Genomic DNA, 19,345 nt, shown 5'->3' on the forward strand with positions numbered 1-19,345 from the left:
AAATTGATTTTTCAAAAACTTGAACATAATAGATAAGCAATAAGGACCTACTATATAGCACGGGGAGCTATGCTCAATATCTCATCAGTCAGTTCAGTCGCTCAGTCGTGTCCAGCTCTTTGCGACCCCACGGACTGCAGCACGCCAGGCCTCCCTGTCCATCACTAACTCCCAGAGCTTGCTCAAACTCATGTCCATTGAGTCGGTGATGCCATCCAACCATCTCATCCTCTGTTGTCCCCTTCTCCTCCTGCCTTCAATCTTTCCCAGCATCAGGATCTTTTTCATTGAGTCAGTTCTTCACATCAGGTGGCCAAAGTATTGAATCTTCAGCTTCAGCATCTGTCCTTCCAGTGAATATTTAGGACTGATTTCCTTTAGGATTGACTGGTTTAACTAGTTTAGGATTGATCTCCTTACAATCCAAGGGACTCTCAAGAGTCTGGCCCAACACCACAGTTCAAAAGCATTAGCTCTTTGGTACTCAGCTTTCTTTATGGTCCAACTCTCATATCCATACATGATTACTGGAAAAACCATAGCTTTGACTAGATGGACTGTTGTCAGCAAAGAAATGTCTCTGCTTTTTAATACGTTGTCTAGGGTGGTCATAGCTTTTCTTCCAAGGAGCAAGCGTCTTTTAATTTCATGGCTGCAGTCACCATCTGCAGTGATTTTGGAGCCCAAGAAAATAAAATCTGTCAGTCTTTCCATTGTTCCCCCATCTATTTGCCATGAAGTGATGGGACCGGATGCCACGATCTTAGTTTTTTGAATTTTTTTTTTAAGGTTCTGAAAACCCTGTCACCTGCTTTATTTCTAGATAAGGGTAAAGGGAAACAAGGAAATATTCACTTGAATTTGAGGGACAGCTAAACTGAAAGCAATAGTAGCAACAATTTTAGGCCTCTAAGGTTACTCTGATCCATAAAGGAATGTTTACATTTCCTTGTTTGGAGATTTAAAAGTTTAATTTTCCCCTAAAGCAAGATCATCCACTTTAGCTGGGATAAAAGAACAAAGAACAACAAACTCAGTGGCACCAAATGGGGTTAACACAGAAAATAGGGCCAGGTTTCTCCTTTCAAATGCAAAAGTTTACATTAAAATACATTTATAAATATTAGTTGTTTTTCCTCGTGATTCAGTCCTTCTCCTTCTTCTATCAGGAGCCCCAAAAACCTAAACAGTATGTGCATTACTGACTAGATATACAATCCAGCTGCCCCTTCCAAACTGGAATCTGATTACAAATGGACTGGCCTAGCTCAGGGCTGCCCTCAGTGACAGGAAGCACTATCTATGCTCTCAGGGAAAACGGATACTGAGGATGCCACCAGTCAAAAAGTTGAACGTTGTGCACTGGGTCCAGGATGACTTGCACACCCTATTCCCGGCACAGTTTCTGACCACCATGGACAGGATAATCTTGGAACACCAGTCTCACTCAATGATGCTGAATGTCCGTGCTCACATTGATAGTAAACAGGGTAAATATCATTCCCATGACAATTAGAATAAAGATGAAATTGAGAGTGCTGCTCTGCAGTAGGCAGCGGTCCTGGTCTGGGTTGTTATGAACATCTTCGTACTAAATGGGAGGCTACAGTCCTCCCATACACTTGCTCTTTAATCTTGGGGACTATTTTTTGAACTTGAAGGTGAATTCCCACATTGGTTCCTGTCTGTTCCCAACAATCTTTCTGCACCAGAAAAGTAAGCATTTGGAATTCTTTAATGTGCTAGAAGTGCTTTCTGGAATGGCTGGATTCTTGGAGATTCGCGCAGCAAATGGCTTATATATATCGTACAGAGATCGGATCACACATGCCCGAAGACAGTGCAGCTTCTCTGTTGACTCAGGTCTCAGGTGCAAAGGCAGAGAGGCCTCCAGTGTGTAGTGTCTTCCGTACAACCTCGTCCAAAAGGTAGCAGTGCGAGTGACAGTCCAGGCATTCTTACAAATCAGGGAAAAATTCACAATGTTCTCAGGACGGATACAGGAGGCCAGCAGTAGCCAAATATCCATGGGATACTCTTCTCCTCCAGTCCCATCCAGGTCTTCTCTTGTGCCTCTTGCTCTTCTTTTTTCTGGAGATAGTCTCTCATGGATGCTTTCCTCCTGGGCATCAGTCTCACCACTGCAATTTATGATGTCACAGGGCTCACCAGCTCCAGAAAGAGATTCCACTCCAAGAACCTGGGAGGCTTCCTGCTGAACAGCATTGGCAACAGCTTTCTTGACCCTTCCAGACCTCATGACGGCCGGATCCGAGTTGGCATAGTTCACCACAGTCACTCTGCCTGAGCAGGCGTCTTGGGCCCAGAACTTGAGTCGCTTCCCTGTCTTGGGCATGGTGACAGTGTTGGGGCGAGACTGGGTTAGAGGTCCAGGACCCCAGGCCATGTTTCAGGCCAGAGAGCGGGATCTGTCAGCCTAGGGCCAACTCTGGCCGGTTCCGCTGCCATCCCACTCCCGAATGTTGAGTTTTAAGCCAACTTTTCCACCCTTCTCTTTCATCTTCATCAAGAGGCTCTTTAGTTCTTCTTTACTTTCTGCCATAAGGGTGGTGTCGTCTGCCTATCTGAGGTTATTGGTATTTCTCCTGGCAATCTTGATTTCAGCTTGTGCGTCATCCAGCCTGGCATTTTACATGATGTACTCTGCGTAGAAGTTAAATAAACAGAGTGATGATATACAGCTTTGATATACTCCTTTCCCAATTTGGAACCAGTACGTTGTTCCATGTCCAGTTCTAACTATTGCTTCTTGTCCGACATTCTGGTTTCACAGGAGGCAGGTATGGTGGTCTGGTATTTCCATCTCTGGAAGAACTTTCCACACTTTGCTGTGATCCACACAAAGGCTTTAGTGTAGTCAGTGAAGCAGATTTTTTTTTAACCAGCTGAGCCACAAGGGAAGCCCCGAAATAGATATTTTTCTGGAATTTTCTTGCTTTTTCTATGATCCAAAGGATGTTAGCAATTTGATCTCTGGTTCCTCTGCCTTTTCTAAATCCAGCTGGAACATCTGGAAGTTCTCAGTTCACATACTGTTGAAGCCTTGCTTAGAGAATTTTGAGCGTTGCTTTGCTAGAGTGTGAGATGAGTGACATTATGCAGTAGTTTGAACATTCTTTGGCATTGCCTTTCTTTGGGATTGGAATGAAAACTGATCTTTTCCAGTTCCCTGACCAGCGACCTTGGGAGTACCTATTTGCTTGCTCTGCCTGCAGCTTTGCATTTCAAGCCACAGGAAACAGTCCAGATCTCCATAGCTGCTTCAGCAGAATCAAGCACCACTGGCCTTGTTGAGACCATCAGCAGGCACCTCGGAAGCAGGAATTTATTTAGGTTGTGCTGGGTCTTAGTTGTGGATCAAAGGATCTTATTGAATGCAGGATATAGTTCCCCGACCAGGGTTAGACACCAGGCCTCCTGCATTGGGAGTGTGGAGTCTTACCCACTGGACCAGCGGGGAAGTCCTTCTGGAGTTTATCTTGTAAAGTGAGGAGGAAGCCTGTTGGCCTGGCTGACCCACAAGTGATTGTAAAAATCAGGTGGGAATCAGAGGAAGAGTGTTGCACAGTGTGAAGCCTGATCCAGATGGCTGGGAACACAATGCCCTCCACGCTGGCTTGTTGACAGTCACCTTCTATCCACCCCTGCCTGGCTCCTCTGCCAGTCCTCCTGGGCCTTAGCTCCTGCTGGCCCACCACCCAGAGCATTGGGCGCACTGGGGAAATAGGGAAGGGGTGGAGCAAGACCCCCAAACCTAATATGTACAACAGAGCTTGAGCTTTCTTCTAGCTCCGCTGCTTCTTTTAAAAATGCATTTATTTTATTTTTTGGTTGTGGGGGGTCTTCTTCCTGCACGTAGGCTTTCTCTAATTGGGGCAAGCAGGGACTGCTCGTCCTTGTGGTGTGTGGGCTTCTCGTTGCGGTGTGTTGCAGAGCACAGGCTCTAGGTGCACGGACTGCAGCAGTTGCCGTTTGCGGACCCTAGAGCACAGGCTCAGTATTTGTGGGGCACAGCTTAGTTGCTCCTCAGCATGTGGGATCTTCCCAGACCAGGGATGGAACCCGTGTCCCTTGCATTGCAAGGCTGATTCTTAACTCCTGGACCACCAGGGAAGCCCCAGGTCTGCTGCTTCTGTGTCTTCTCTAATTCCATTGGGGAGCCACAAGAACCAGGACATTGTGCTAGTAGATTCTGAGGTCATAGCTCACTTTTCCCTCCATGGGAGCAGCAGGAAGTGAGCTGAGCAGAGAGTCATAGATTTTTCAGATGACTCCCCAAGATGAAGAGTTCGAAAGGAAGGAACCCTGCAAGATGTGGCTTCAAGCCCTGGGTCGGGAAGATCCCTTGGAGAAGGAAATGGCAACCCACTCCAGTATTCTTGCCTGGGAAATCCCATGGACAGAGGAGTCTGGCAGGTTATAGTCCATGGGGTCTTAAAAAGTCAAACAGGACTTAGCAACAAAGCAACAACAACAGAATATGTAAAATCTTGTGCAGCCATCACCTCCATCTAATTCCAAAACATTTTCATCATCTCAAAAGGAAACCCCATACCCATCAAGCAGTCACTCCCTGGTCCCCTTCGTCTCAGTGCCTGGCAACTGCCAGCCTGCTTTCTGTCTCTGTGAATTTTCCTTTCTGGCCACTTCATATAAACAGAATCGCACAATATGTGCCCTTATGGGTCTGGCTTCTTTTACTCAGCATGATGCTATTGAGGTTCATCGGTCTGGCAGTGTGTGTCAGTGCTCCACTCCTTTATATGGCTGAACACTAGCTCATCGTGTGGATATCCTGTATCCTGTCCTCCATTCATGGACATTTGAGCTGTTTCCACCTTTTGCTGCTCTGAACATTCATGGACAAGTATTTGTTTGAATACCTGTTTTCAGTTTTGGGGTGCATATACCTAAGACTGAATTACTAGGTCACATGGGAATTCTGTGGAGAAGGCAATGGCACCCCACTCCAGTACTCTTGCCTGGAAACTCCCATGGACGGAGGAGCCTGGTAGGCTGCAGTCCATGGGGTTGCTAAAAGTCACACACAACTGAGCGGCTTCACTTTCACTTTTCACTTTCATGCATTGGAGAAGGAAATGGCAACCCACTCCAGTGTTCTTGCCTGGAGAATCCCAAGGACGGGGGAGCCTGGTGGGCTGCCGTCTATGGGGTCGCACAGAGTCAGATACGACTGAAGTGACTTAGCAGCAGCAGCAGCAGCATGGGAATTCTGGGCTTCCCTGGTGGCTCAGACAATAAAGAATCTTCCTGCAATGCACGAGACCTGGGTTTGATCCCTGGGTCAGGAAGATCACTTGGAAAAGGGAATGGCAACCCACTCCAGTATTATTGCTTGGAGGATTCCATGGACAGAGGAGCCTGGTGGGCTACAGTCCACGGGGTCAGAAAGAGTTGGACATGATTGAGCAACTAACACTGTACTATAACCCTATGGGAATTCTATGTTTAACTTTTTTTTTTCATTTTATTGAAGTATAGTTTATTTACAATGTTGTGTTAGTTTCAGGTGTATAGCAAAGTGATTCAGTTACACACACACATATTCTTTTTCAGATTCTTTTCCTTTATAAGTTATTAAATAAGAGAAGTGAAAGGCAAAGGATAAAAGGAAAGATATGTCCATCTGAATGCAGAGTTCCAAAGAATATTAAGGAGAGATAAGAAAGCCTTCCTCAGTGATCAATGCAAATAAATAGAGGAAAACAATAGGAGGGGAAAGACTAGAGATCCCTTTAAGAAAATTAGAGATACCAAGGGAACATTTCAGGCAAAGATGGGCTCAATAAAGGACAGAAATGGTATGGACCTGACAGAAGCAGAAGATATTAAGAAAAGGTAGCAAGAATACACAGAAGAACTATAAAAAAAAAAAAAAAAAAAAGATCTTAATGACCTAGATAACCATGATGGTGTGATCACTCACCTAGAGCCAGACATCCTGGAGTGGGAAGTCAAGTGGGCCTTAGGAAGCATCACTACGAACAAAGCTAGCAGAGGTGATGGAATTCCAGCTGAGCTATTTCAAATCTTAAAAGATGATGCTGTTAAAGTGCTACACTCACTCAACATGCCAGCAAATTTGGAAAACTCAGTAGTGGCCACAGGACTGGAAAAGGTCAGTTTTCATTCCAATCCCAAAGAAAGGCAATGCCAAAGTTTAAACTACCTCACAATTGCACCCATTTCACCCACTAGCAAAGTAATGCTCAAAATTCTCCAAGCTAAGCTTCAACAATACGTGAACCAAGATCTTCCAGATGTTCCAGCTGGATTTAGAAAAGGCAGAGGAACCAGAGATCAAATTGCCAACATCAAAGGTCAACAAAGGTCACTGGGGTCCAGCAGAGCAACACAGAGGGCAGCAATATAATGCCAGAGAAACAGACAGTCTTTGACCTGAGATAACCCAGGCTTATCTTAGATCCCTTCAATGAACCCTGCAGCTGAGCCTTTGGCCCCGCCCTCAGCTGGCACAGAAAGTGCCAGCCTGGAAAGAGCACCACAGGTCCCCACTGTTTGCTTGTCTGAATGTTACCGAAGTCTACCTTGTAGCACAAAAGGGATCAGAGGAGAGGTCAGGGGTTCATTTGGTCAGAGGCTCCAGGTCCCACAGATATAGGGCCTACCTCCCTTCAGCTGTGGGGCACAGAGCCTCTGGGGAAGAATGTTCACCCTCCCCCAACCCTGTCTTGTGCTGGCCCTCAGTCAGACTTGAGTTCAGTGAGGGGGTCTCTGGCAACCACACCCGGGCACTAATTTGCTATGTGACTTCAAGAAAGCCTTTTCTTTTCGAACCTCTAGGTCCTTATCTGAGTGATCAGTTCTCCAAGATTTCTGTCATCCTCCTGGTCAACATTTCAGGGCAGTGAGCCCTGGGCCATCCGCCAGACTTGGACACCTGGGAAGTAGGTCAGCATCCCACATCCTGGGGGAGTGTGGTACCCATGCCCAGGCACTCACAACTCTGCCTTTTCCTGCGGGACCACCATGGTAGCAGAGCAGACATATTACCGATGGCCCAGAGGACCCAAACCAGGTAGATGTGGCCAGTGTTGTCTGGGCATCTGGCCTCAAGGCCTGGGCTACCACCCCAATACGCAGAGGTCTCCTCCAGAGGCTTTATGATTAGCACAGGCAGGGGGTCTATAGCCCCTGGGTCCACATGCAGGGGCAGCCGGCCAACAGACACCTTCACAACATTGTCCCATCACAATTCTATGAGAGGTTTTACTGTATCTATTTTGATCACGTGGAGAAATAGCGATGAAAAGTATGAACTAAGCAGCGTGAGATCACACAGCTAGTGTTTGGTAGCCCTACATCTAAGGCTTAGCTCTTCATCTCCTGTCAGTGCTCCTGATCTATGCTGGTGACTGACAACACCTGTACTTGCACCCCTGCCAGACGCTGCACTGAGAATCAAGAGCTTGCTTCTGGAGATGCCGATTCAAGCGCACAGGTGTCTGGGGGCCTGGGTTTAATCTCTGGTTGAGGAGCTAAGATTCCACAGCTGGCGTGGTGCAGCCAAAAAAAAAAAAAAAAAAGAGGTGGAACTTGGAGAAAAGGGGACTTCAGTGGGGTCCTGGCGCCAGCATTCCACGTTCCTGAGTACATTTCTTAACCTCTGAGGGTCTGAGTTTTCATCTACAAATAAAGATAATAATAAACACTTGTGGAATTGGTGACTGAAAGGGGACATGCTTGCCTGCACTAATTCCTAACCTCTCTGATCCCACCTGGACTCTGGGCTGCCCCAGGCCTCCTGGGCTTAGGCTGTGCTGCAGCCATCTGCTCTCTGCCTGGGAAGCGGGGTGACAATGAGGCCCCAAAGGGAGGGACTTTCCTGGCTGGGCAGCCCTCAGCCATCGCCACTGGACTGATCATCCCTTCACTCTGACCGTACACAACTGCTGAGGCCTAATACAATATTTTTTGTTTACAGAGCCAGGTTTACGCTTTCTGACGACCAAAGATTAGGTGATTCTCTAAGTCACTCTAGGTAGTACACCAGAGTGAGTCCCGTTAACCCACTGTACTCAGCAGCAAACCGTGGTTCCAGGGGGAAGTGTCACCAAGAAGCCATTGGCAGGTCTGGGGCTTATTGATTTCCACCCTTTCTGGCTGCTTTTGTTTGTGTAGAGGGGTTGTGCTTCTGCTGGGAGACTGTGTTGCCCTGGAAGCCATCAAGCCGATGACTGTAAGAAAAACGGTCTCCAAACCATTTCCAGTCTGATTCCAGTGATGCTATGGTGGGTCTGTTGCATAAAGTGCTCCCTAGGCTTCCAGTGCAGCAGAAAGAAGGTGGCATCCCAGACAGAGCCCGAGGGCTACAAGGGCTGCGGGGCGCTGAGCCGGCAAGCATCTCCCCACCTGACTCTGCGGGACTGCTGCCCCCTCCACCTCCTGGCTCTGATTTGCCGGCTCTGGTGGCACCATGAGCTGAGCGCCTCAGGAGTCCCGCTGTCACCCAGGCTGCTGATTTGTCCCTTGGCTTCCTGCTCATCAGGGCTGAGTCCCAACAACTCAAAGTCCTTCTAGAGGTCGGAAGAGACCCTGACCTGAGCCGAGCGAGCCTGTCCGCAGCTCGGATGATGTGAACTTCTTCGCCTACATTAAGTCACTCATTAAGCTGCGGGGCCAGGACCAGATAAACAGCCAGGGAGGTCAGTGAAAGGCCAACCTTGGAAACACCTGCATAGCCTTGCTCCAGGCTGTGGGAATTGAGCAAGATGACCTCTCCCCAGTCTTGGGGTTCTTAAGGTCATTCTCTGACTGTCGCCCTTTCCAGAGAGAAATGACCTTGTCAGGCACACGTGCTTCTCACCATGTCACAAATATTCTTACAGTGCCTTCTGGGGCCTCAGCATTCATGGCCAGGACAAATGCCTACAAAGCCTTCCCTTAAGAGACAAATCATGAGCCAGCAAATCGATTCCTAGATGGAATATACAAGAGACACGAGTGCAGATGCCCATGAGAAAAACACAAGAATGATCAGGGTAGCTTTACAGCTTTACTCACAGTAGCCCAAACTGGAAGCACACCGAAGGTCCAGCAACAGTGGAAAGGATGAAGAAATTGTGCTGTAATCACACAACCAGTTGCATACATGTGTGCCCGGGTGCTTCAGTCATGTCCAACTCTTTTCGACCCTAGGACTGTAGCTCACCAGGCCCTTCTGTCCATGGGATTCTCAAGGCAACAATGCTGCCATGGGTTGCCATGCCCTCTCCAGGGGATCTTCCCGACCTAGGGATTGAACCCACATCACCTGCATTGCAGGTGGATTCTTTATCGCTGAGCCACCAGGGAAGCCCACAGCAGGCTACTACTGAGCAATTAAAAAGAACGAGCTCCTGCTACTTCCAGGAACTTGAGGGGACCTCACAGGCATATGATGACTAAAAGAAGGCAGACATGAAATACTACATTCTGTGTGATTCCATCTTAGATGAAGTTCAAGAACAGGAAAAACTAATAGCCGGTGATACAGGTCAGAACAGTGATTACCTTTGGGTAGAGATAGTGCTTGGAAAGGAGCTTAAGGAAATTCCAGGGTGTTGGGAAAGCTCCTTGTCTGTGTGGTAGTTACAGAAGTGTGTATATGTATATGTGTGTATGTGTGTGAATTATTCAAGTTGTATACTTAAGATTTGTGCATTACTCATGAAAAGATGCTCTCAGAGAAGGCAATGGCACCCCACTCCAGCACTCTTGCCTGGAAAATCCCATGGACGGAGGAGCCTGGAAGGCTGCAGTCCACAGGGTCGCTGAGGGTCGGACATGACTGAGCGACTTCACTTTCACTTTTCATTTTCACGCATTGGAGAAGGAAATGGCAACCCACTCCAGTGTTCTTGCCTGGAGAATCCCAGGGACGGGGGAGCCTGGTGGGCTGCCGTCTATGGGGTCGCACAAAGTCAGACACGACTGAAGCGACTTAGCAGCAGCAGCATGAAAAGATGCTCAGCATTGCTAGTTATTGTTGTTTAGTTACTAAGTTGGGTCTGAGTCTTTGCAACCCCATGCACTGCAGCCCGTGAGGCTCCCCAGTCCTTCACTATCTCCCAGAGTTTGCTCAAACTCATGTCCACTGAGTCTGTGAGGCTATCTAACCATCTCATCCTCTGCCACCCTCTTCTCCTGGCTTCAGTCTTTCCCAGCATCAGGGTCTTTTCCAGTGAGATGGCTCTTCACATCGGGTGGCCAAAGTATTGGAGCTTCAGCTTCAGCATCAGTCCTTCCAGCGAATATTCAGAGTTTATTTCCTTTTAGGATTGACTGGTTTATCTCCTTCAGGATCAAGGAACTCTCAAGAGTCTTCTCCAATACCACAGTTCAAAAACATCCAACTTTCACATCCATCATGACTATTGGAAAAACCGTACCTTTGACTATGCAGACCTTTGTCTCTGCTTTTTAATATGCTGTCTAGGTTTGTCATAGCTTTCCTTCCCAGGAGCAAGTGTCTTTTAATTTTGTGGCTGCAGTCACCATCTGCAGTGATTTTGGAGCCCCCAAAATAGAATCTGTTACTGCTTCCACTGCTTCCCATCTATTTGCCATGAAATGATTGAAGAGGATGCTATGATATTATTGACAGCTTTTTTTTATGCTGAATTTTAAGCCAACTTTTTCAGTCGTCTCTTTTACCCTCATCAAGAAACTCTAAGTTCCTCTTCACTTCCTGCCATTAGGGTGGTATCATGTGCCTGTCTTAGGTTGTTGATATTTCTCCTGGCAATCTTGATTCCAGCTTGTGATTCATCTAGCCCAGCATTTCACGTGATGTACTCTGCATATAAGGGCTTCCCTAGTGGCTCAGTCAGTAAAGAATCTGCCTGCAATGCTGGAGATGCAGGTTCGATCCCTGGTCGGGAAGATCCCCTGTAGAAGAGCATGACAACCCACTCCAGTATTCTTGCCCAGAGAATTCCATGGATAGAGAAGCCTGGTGGGCTACAGTCCATGGGGTCACAAAGGGTCAGACATGACAGAACCGACTGAGTACCCATGCATGCACCCTGCACATAAGTTAAATAAGCAGGGTGTCAATACACAGCCTTGTTGTACTCCTTTTCCAATTTTGAACCAGTCTGTTGTTCTATGGAAGTTTTTAACTATTGATTCTTGACCTGCATACAAGTTTCTCAGGAAACTGGTAAGGTGGTCTGCTATTCCCATCTCTTTAAGGATTTTCCACAGTTTGTTGTGATCCACACAGTCAAGGCTTTAGCGTAGTCAGTGCAGCCAAAGTATGTTTTCTGGAATTCCCTTGCTTTCTCCATGATCCAATGAATGTTGGTAATTTGATCTCTGGTTCTTCTACCTTTTCTAAATCCAGCTTGTACATCTGGAAGTACACGGTTCACGTCTTGCTGAGGCTAGCTTGAAGGATTTTGAACATTACCTTACTAGCTTGTGAAATTAGCACAATTGTGTAAGAGTTGGAATATTCTTTGGCATTGCCCTTCTTTAGGATTGGAATGAAAACCAACCTTTTCCAGTTCTGTGGCCATTGTTGCATTTTCCAAATGTGCCAACATATTGAGAGCAGCACTTTAACAGCATCATCTTTTACGATTTGAAATAGCTCAGCTGTTAAATGCAGTGAGGAGCCTGGCGGGCTACTGTCCATGGGGTCACAAAGAGTCAGACATGACTGAGCAACTAACACTATCTATTGCTACACTATAAATGCAGTAAATCTTATCTCACAGGAATATGAAGATACAATCAGACATATACAATAAAAACAAAAACACTTGACCATCTGTGAAGTACTATACACAATATAAGGGACTTATGATTACTTATGATTACTGCTGTTTCCACCTTTTTGTGTAAGTAGTGCTGGGCTTTGGTGCTCTTGCTGCTGTTTGTCTCTTTGGCTGTCAGGACTGATGAGGAATAGTGTGAGCATTTCCTATGTGCCAAACACGATGTTAAATCCTTTATACCCATTATCCATTTTAATCTTCAGAGTAATCCTACAAGGACTAATAAAGACATCAAGACTCAGAGAGATTAAGTAGCTTGCCCAAGGTCCCAAGTTTGTAAGCAGAGTTGGAATTTGTCTGCTTCTGTAGCCAAAGTGCTTTCCACCAAATTGCACTCCTTGACTAGGGTAGTGTCTAAATGCTAAATGGTAAAACCTAAAATCATTCAGTCATTCATTCATTTACGCAACAGCTGTTGAGTGCCCACTCATGCCATGATCAACAGGAACAAGGCAGCCAAAGTCAGCAGATGGAGCAGTCCTCCTGGAAGAGCTGCTCTGGGGACCTTGGTTTGCTGTCAAGTTTACTAAGTTCAAGTGTATGTATTGCATATGGATATATGTATACACATGTATATGTAAATGAATCACTGCTGTACAGTAGAAATTAACACATCATAAATCAACTGTACTTCAAGAAAATAAATTTAAAAAATACTTGTACATTTTACTGTATGTGTGTTATACCTCAATTTTAAAAAATAAATGGCTAAATATATTCAAAATCTGTCCTATGAGATACATACTCTGACTCTCCTTCCCACCAGTGGGAGCACCGCAGAAGTTCTTCTTCTATTTGTCAACTGGATGCTGAGTTGGCCGGTTCCATAAACGATTCTTCCGAGATTTTTCTCTGAAGCAGGTGATGCTCTGACAAAAGCTACTCTTTCTCTTGCCTTCAGTCCCTTTAGCCTCTGTCTGCCGGTATAAAGTGTCAAGGAAAAAAGAAGGGGAAGATGGGACCTGAGACATGGGAAGGCTCCATGAAAGGAAGATTTGAGCAGGGCTATGGCAGAAAAAAGTTCTGGCAGGATGTCTGCTACACTGCTAACCCTAGAACCGCAAGGAGAACATTTCACATTTCACTCCACGTATTTCTACAAAAGTGGCTTCCCAGGTGGCTCAGTGGTAAACGATCTGCCTGCCAATGCAGAGACGCAGGAGACTCGGGTTTGATCCCTGGGTCAGAAGATCCCCAGGAGGAGGAAATGGCAACCCACTCCAGTGTTCTTACCTGGGAAATCCCGTGAACAGAGGAGCCTGGAGATGGGATCACAAAGAGTAGGACACGACTGAGCAACGGAGCATGCACCCTATTTCTACAATGGCTGAAGTTTTAAAATGAACACGAATTATCTCTGCATTTAAAAGTAATAAGAGTACATAATTACACAACGTTCTCAGCTGGTCAATAATGAAGGTGCAGGTGTTTTGTCTGAGATGACCACTGCCCCCACAGCAGGCCAGGGCTGGTCATCAGGCCCTCACTCGGGTCTCACTCTTTGGAACTCGTTTTGTACAGGACCTGGCCTGGAATCACAGCTGAGTGCTCTTGGTTGCTAAGGACTTCATTTGTTTTTCTTACTCAGATTTTCTTGGGCGAAGGCCAGTGCATCTTGCAAGATACATAATATATTAATCAGCTTGGACTGCCATAACAAAATACCATAGGCAGTGTGGCTTAGACAGCAGAAATGTGTTTTCTCACAGTTCTGGAGATGAGAGGTCTGTGGTCGGGATGCTACACGGTGGGTTTCTGGTGAGAGATCTCTTCCTGGTTTGCAGACAGCGCCACCTCCTTGCTGTGTGCCTTCAAGGCATTTCCTTGGTGCGTGTGCATGGAGAGAGGGAAAGCAAGCTCTCAGGTGTCTCTTCTGAAAAGGGCACAATTCTCATCAGACCACCAATTGACCAATTACCTCCCCAAAGCCCCATCTCCAAATACTATAACAATGGGGGTTGGGGCTTCAACATATGAATTTAGGGAGATGGGGGACAAAGATATTCAGTCTATAACACACAATTATTTCTCCCTGATGCATAATGTGATTTTGAATCCCTTTTCCATCTTGAACTTTTTTTTTGGCTGTTTTAATTTAATCAACAAATATTTATAGGGCACTTACAGTCTTCTGAGCTCTTGAACAAAAAAGACCAAGATCCCTGCCCTCATGGATTCTTTTTTAATGTGCAAGGGTCCTATGCCTCAGTCCTCAGTTCTCCTTCTCTTGTTTGACTCTACTTTTGTTGCAGAGAAGAAGCCAATTCTGATTCCATGTTGGAAATTGTTTCTTTCACTTGCTTTTTGTTGCTTTTGTCATTATAATCAGGGCTTCCCTGATAGCTCAGTTGGTAAAGAATCTGCCTGCAATGCAGAAGACTCTCGTTTGATTCCTGGATCTGGAAGATCCACTGGAGAAGGGGTAGGCCACCCACTCCAGTATTCTGGCCTGGAGAATTCCATGAACTGTATAATCCATGGGGTCGCAAAGGGTCTGACATGACTGTGTGGCATTCACTTTCATTATAATCATACATAATAGCCTGCCTCAGAGGACCCTGCTGGGCACTGCCCAAAGTGAAAGTGAAGTCACTCAGTCGTGTCCAACTCTTTGTGACCCCATGGACTGTAGCCTGCCAAATTCCTCCACCCATGGGATTTTCCAGGCAAGAATACTGGAATGGGTTGCCATTTCCTTCTCCAGGGGATCGTCCCGACCCAGGGATCAAACCCTGGTCTCCTGCACCACAGGCAGACTCCTTACTCTCTGAGCCACCAGGGAAGCCCTCTGTAAACTAAAATGCCGTTGTTCGGCTCATAGAGATATATTCTGACCCTGCCCACCTATGAATAGCTACAACAAAAAGAAGAGATTAATACATCCCTTCCAAAGGCCAGCCATTTCCTTTGGAGATGTTTTGGGAGACTGAAGACCCTTTCACTTTACTTCCCCACTGCCTCTCCCTCCCTATTCTGTCCTTTGATTTTAATTCCTCATTGCTTCTCTCTCTCTGACTCTATAAAAGAACCTGGCATCCAGACTCTGACAAGATGGTTACTCTGAAACATTAGTCTGCCATCTTCTCAGTCAGCCAGCTTTCCGAGTAAGGTCATATTCCTTGCCTCAATACCTCATCTCTCTGATTCATTAGCCTGTCCTGTATTGAGCAGAGCAAGCTTGGACTCAGTAACACTTTCACTCTCTTGTTGATCTTATCCAGTCTTGTGACTTCAGATAATATCTTTAGTACCAAGAGTTTTATCTTTGTGTTTCCAGCCCTAGGTATCTCTCCCAGCTTCAGACTTGTTGAATCACCTGCCTACCCAGCATCACTCGGTTGTCTTATCTATAGTGGATTCTGTGAGATGCAGCCTATATTTTCCCCCTTCAGGTTCCAGGCACTCATTTCCCCAGCTAACTCCTTCCTCAGGAGCTGAAGGAAGCTGTCTAACCCAAGGTTAGGCCCTCTCCATGGGGCAGCATGAATCTAGTGGCTGGTTGAGGCCATAAGACAGAGGTCCAGACCTCTTGCTTCAACTTAAGTCAACTCTGAGGAGTTCTACCAGTTCAAGTACATAGTATGCAGCCATTAACAATGCTGACTGAGTTCTTTTCTATCCTTTCTAGAAGGAGGACTGGAAATTATTTACATTCACAAGAACTGGACAATAGCTTAGGGGATGGTTTTGCCCCTGGGCTATGTTAATTCTATTTCTTCTGTCCTGTGTATGTGTATGTGTGTGTGCTCACTCAGTCACGTCTCTTTTTCGACCCCATGGACTGTAGCCTGCCAGTCTCTTCCCTTCATGGGATTTTCCCAGCAAGAATACTGGAGTGGGTTGCCACTTCCTCCTCCAGTGAATCCTCCCAACCCAGGATCAAACCCCCATTTTCTGAGTCTCCTGCACTGGCAAGCAGATTTTTTATTTTTTTTTAATTTTTTTTTACCACTGAGCCAGCTGGGAAGCCTTCTTCTGTCCTAGGATAGACTGAAAGGATTTGAACCATTGGACATACTGCAGAATATTTCATGGATCCACTACATCAGTGAACAAATGTGGAAAGTATTTTGGAAGCCTTGACCAGACATATTTGTTTCAAAGGATGGGAGATAAATCCTATGAAGAGTAAAAGCCCAACTGAAAATGTGTCCAATAAAAACCTGCATGCAGATGTTTATAGCAGCTTTATTCATAATTTCCAAAACTTGGAAGCATCTAGCATGTCCTTCTACAGATGAATGGATAAACATCCAGACATGGAATATTGTTCGGCAATAAAGCTAAATGCCAGCAAATTTGGAAAACTCAGCAGTGGCCACAGGACTGGAAAAGGTCAGTTTTCATTCCAATCCCAAAGAAAGGCAATGCCAAAAAATGCTCAAACTACCACACAGTTGCACTCATCTCACACACTAGTAAAGTTATGTTCAAAATTCTCCAAGCCAGTCTTCAGCAATATGTGAACCGTGAACTTCCTGATGTTCAAGCTGGTTTTAGAAAAGGCAGAAGAACAAGAGATCAAATTGCCAACATATGCTGGATCATCAAAAAAGCAAGAAAGTTCCAGAAAAACATCTATGTCTGCTTTATTGACTATGCCAAAGCCTTTGACTGTGTGGATCACAATAAACTGTAGAAAATTCTGAAAGAGATGGGGAATACCAGACCACCTGACCTGCCTGTTGAGAAACCTGTATGCAGGTCAGGAAGCAACAGTTAAAACTGGACATGGAACAACAGACTGGTTCCAAATAGGAAAAGGAGTACGTCAAGGCTGTATATTGTCACCCTGTTTATTTAACTTCCATGCAGAGTACATCATGAGACATGCTAGGCTGGAGGAAGCACAAGCTGAAATCAAGATTGCCGGGAGAAATATCAGTCACCTCATATATGCAGATGACACCACCCTTATGGCAGAAAGTGAAGAGGAACTAAAAAGCCTCTTGATGAAAGTGAAAGTGGAGAGTGAAAAAGTTGGCTTAAAGCTCAACATTCAGAAAACGAAGATCATGGCATCTGGTCCCATCACTTCATGGGAAATAGATGGGGAAACAGTGGAAATAGTGTCAGACTTTATTTTTGGGGGCTCCAAAATCACTGCAGATGGTGATTGCAGCCATGAAATTAAAAGATGCTTACTCCTTGGAAGGAAAGTTATGACCAACCTAGATAGCATATTGAAAAGCAGAGACATTACTTTGCCAACAAAGGTCTGTCTAGTCAAGGCTATGGTTTTTCCAGTGGTCAGGTATGGGTGTGAGAGTTGGACTGTGAAGAAAGCTGAGTGCCAAAGAATTGATGCTTTTGAACTGTGGTGTTGGAGAACACTCTTGACAGTCCCTTGGACTGCAAGGAGATCCAACCAGTCCATCCTAAAGGAGATCAGTCCTGGGATTTCTTTGGAAGGAATGATGCTAAAGCTGAAACTCCAGTACTTTCGCTACCTCATGCGAAGAGTTGACTCATTGGAGAAGACTCTGATGCTGGGAGGGATTGGGGGCAGGAGGAGAAGGGGACGGCAGAGGATGAGATGGCTGGATGGCATCACCGACTCGATGGACGTAAGTTTGAGTGAACTCCGGGAGTTGGTGATGGACAGGGAGGCCTGGCGTGCTGTGATTCATGGGGTCGCAAAGAGTCGGACATGACTGAGCGAGTGAACTGAACTGAAAGAAAAATGAGATACAAGGCATGGAGGAAGCTTAAATGTATTTTACTAAGTGAAAGAAGGCAATTGGAAAGGCTACACAGTGTGTGATTCCAATTTGATGGCATTCTGGCAAAGGCAAAACTATGGAGACAGTAAAAAATCAGTAATTTCCAGGGCCTATGGGGAAGGCAGGAATAAATAGGCAGAACACAGAGGATTTTAAGGCAGTGAAGCTATTCTGTCCGATACTATAAGGGTACCTGTCATTACATGTTGTCCAAACCCATAGAATGCATATCACCAAGAGGGAACCTAATGTAAACTATGGCCTCTGAGTGATGCTGTGGTATTAAAGTAGGTTCATGGATCATAGCAATTGTATCCCTCTGATTGGGCACGTTGATAATGGGGGAAGCTATGCATGTGTGGGGTAGGGGTCATATGGGAAATTTCTGTAACTTTTGCTTAATTTTGCTGTGAACCTAAAACTTAACTAAAAAATAAAGTTTAGGGACTTCCCTGGTGGTCAAGTGGTTAAGAATCTGCCCTCCAATGCAGGGGATGTGGGTTTGATCTCTGTCTGGGGAACTAAGATCCCTCATTTTGCTCAGTAACTAAGCCCTTGAGCTGAAATTAGAGAGGCTGTGAGCTGCATCTACTGAGACCACATGCTCTAGAGCCCGTGCTCCCCAACTGGAGAAGCCTGCTCACCACAAGAGAAGCCCATGTGCCACAATGAAGAGCCTGTGTACTGCAATGAAGACTGAGTGGAACCAAAATAAATAAAACAGTGTATTTTGGGGGGAAGTTCCCTGGTAGCCTAGTGATTAGGATTCCAGGTCTTTGCTGCCTTGGCCCGGGTTCAATCCCTGGTTGGGAAACTGAGATCCCACAAGGAATGAGGTGTGGCCCCCCAAAAGTTCATTTTTAAAAAAACAAGGCCCACTGCCTTGGGTTTCGTTGGTGGCTCAGATGGTAAAGAACCTGCCTGCGATGCAGGAGACCTAGATTCAATCCCTGGGTCAGGAAGATCCCCTGGAGGAGGAAATGGCAACCCATTCCAGTATACTTGCTTGGAGAATCCCATGGACAAAGAAGCTTGGCAGCTACAGCCCATGGAGTCGCAAAGAGTAGGACACAACTGAGCAACTAACATTTTCCACTGCATCAGTGAAATTTTTAGGGATTCTAGGGCAATTTAGGACATTTTTTTTTCCAAGTAAAGGACAAAGAAAAGGACAAATTATACTCTCCATTAAGAAGGAAGCAAAATACCCAGGAGTGTTAGGGGAAACCCTGACTGAAACCACTCTCCCTGACCAGGAAAGGTGGCAGCCACTTGCACGAGCTATCATTCTACAGAAGGTTCTCTTCAGGAATGTGGAACTAGTAAGCTGCCACCAACTGGAAGAATTCAGGAAAGGCCAAAGGGAGAAAGGAGAGGCCAGTCCTTATGTCCATATGGCCTATCAACCTCCCAGAATTCTTTTTGCTGGAATCCATCTTGGGTGAACAAATATGTGGGCTACCAGGAAGGACCCTGTGTCAGAGCGATTGGTCAGAGACAACCTGGAAATGTACCCCATCGTCTAAAACCTAAGACTGAGCCACATGGCACAGCAGTCCTCCGGGTTCCCTTAACCTCCTGCTCTCCGCCCAGGTGTCCCTTCCCAATAAAGTCTCCTGCTTGTCAGCACATGTGTCTCCTCAAACAACTCACTTCCCAGTATTAGACAACAGCCCCCTCTTGGGCCCTGGAAGGGGGCTCCCTTGCTGCAGCAGTAGGACTCTGCAGGTTCTGTAAGCTGCAGAGTCTGCACTCTGACCCATCTACTGATGACATAGGAAGATGGCTAGTTTTGAT

General features: G+C 46.0%; 1 protein-coding gene and 1 pseudogene across 2 annotated transcripts in view; both read right to left on the reverse strand.

Annotated features, from left to right (window-relative positions):
* The window catches only part of FADS2 (fatty acid desaturase 2), a 129,840-nt gene that overhangs the window by 71,062 nt on the left and 39,433 nt on the right, over positions 1 to 19,345 (reverse strand). The window lies entirely within an intron of this gene.
* On the reverse strand, positions 1,213 to 4,488 carry LOC147342061 (transmembrane protein 183 pseudogene; annotated as a pseudogene). Its single transcript, XR_015157511.1, has one exon. The product of XR_015157511.1 is annotated as a transmembrane protein 183 pseudogene (transcript).

Source organism: Bos grunniens, chromosome 29, assembly GCF_055505025.1.
Source record: "Bos grunniens cultivar Pamir isolate PY7600 chromosome 29, Bosgru_T2T1.0, whole genome shotgun sequence".
NCBI lineage: Eukaryota > Metazoa > Chordata > Mammalia > Artiodactyla > Bovidae > Bos > Bos grunniens.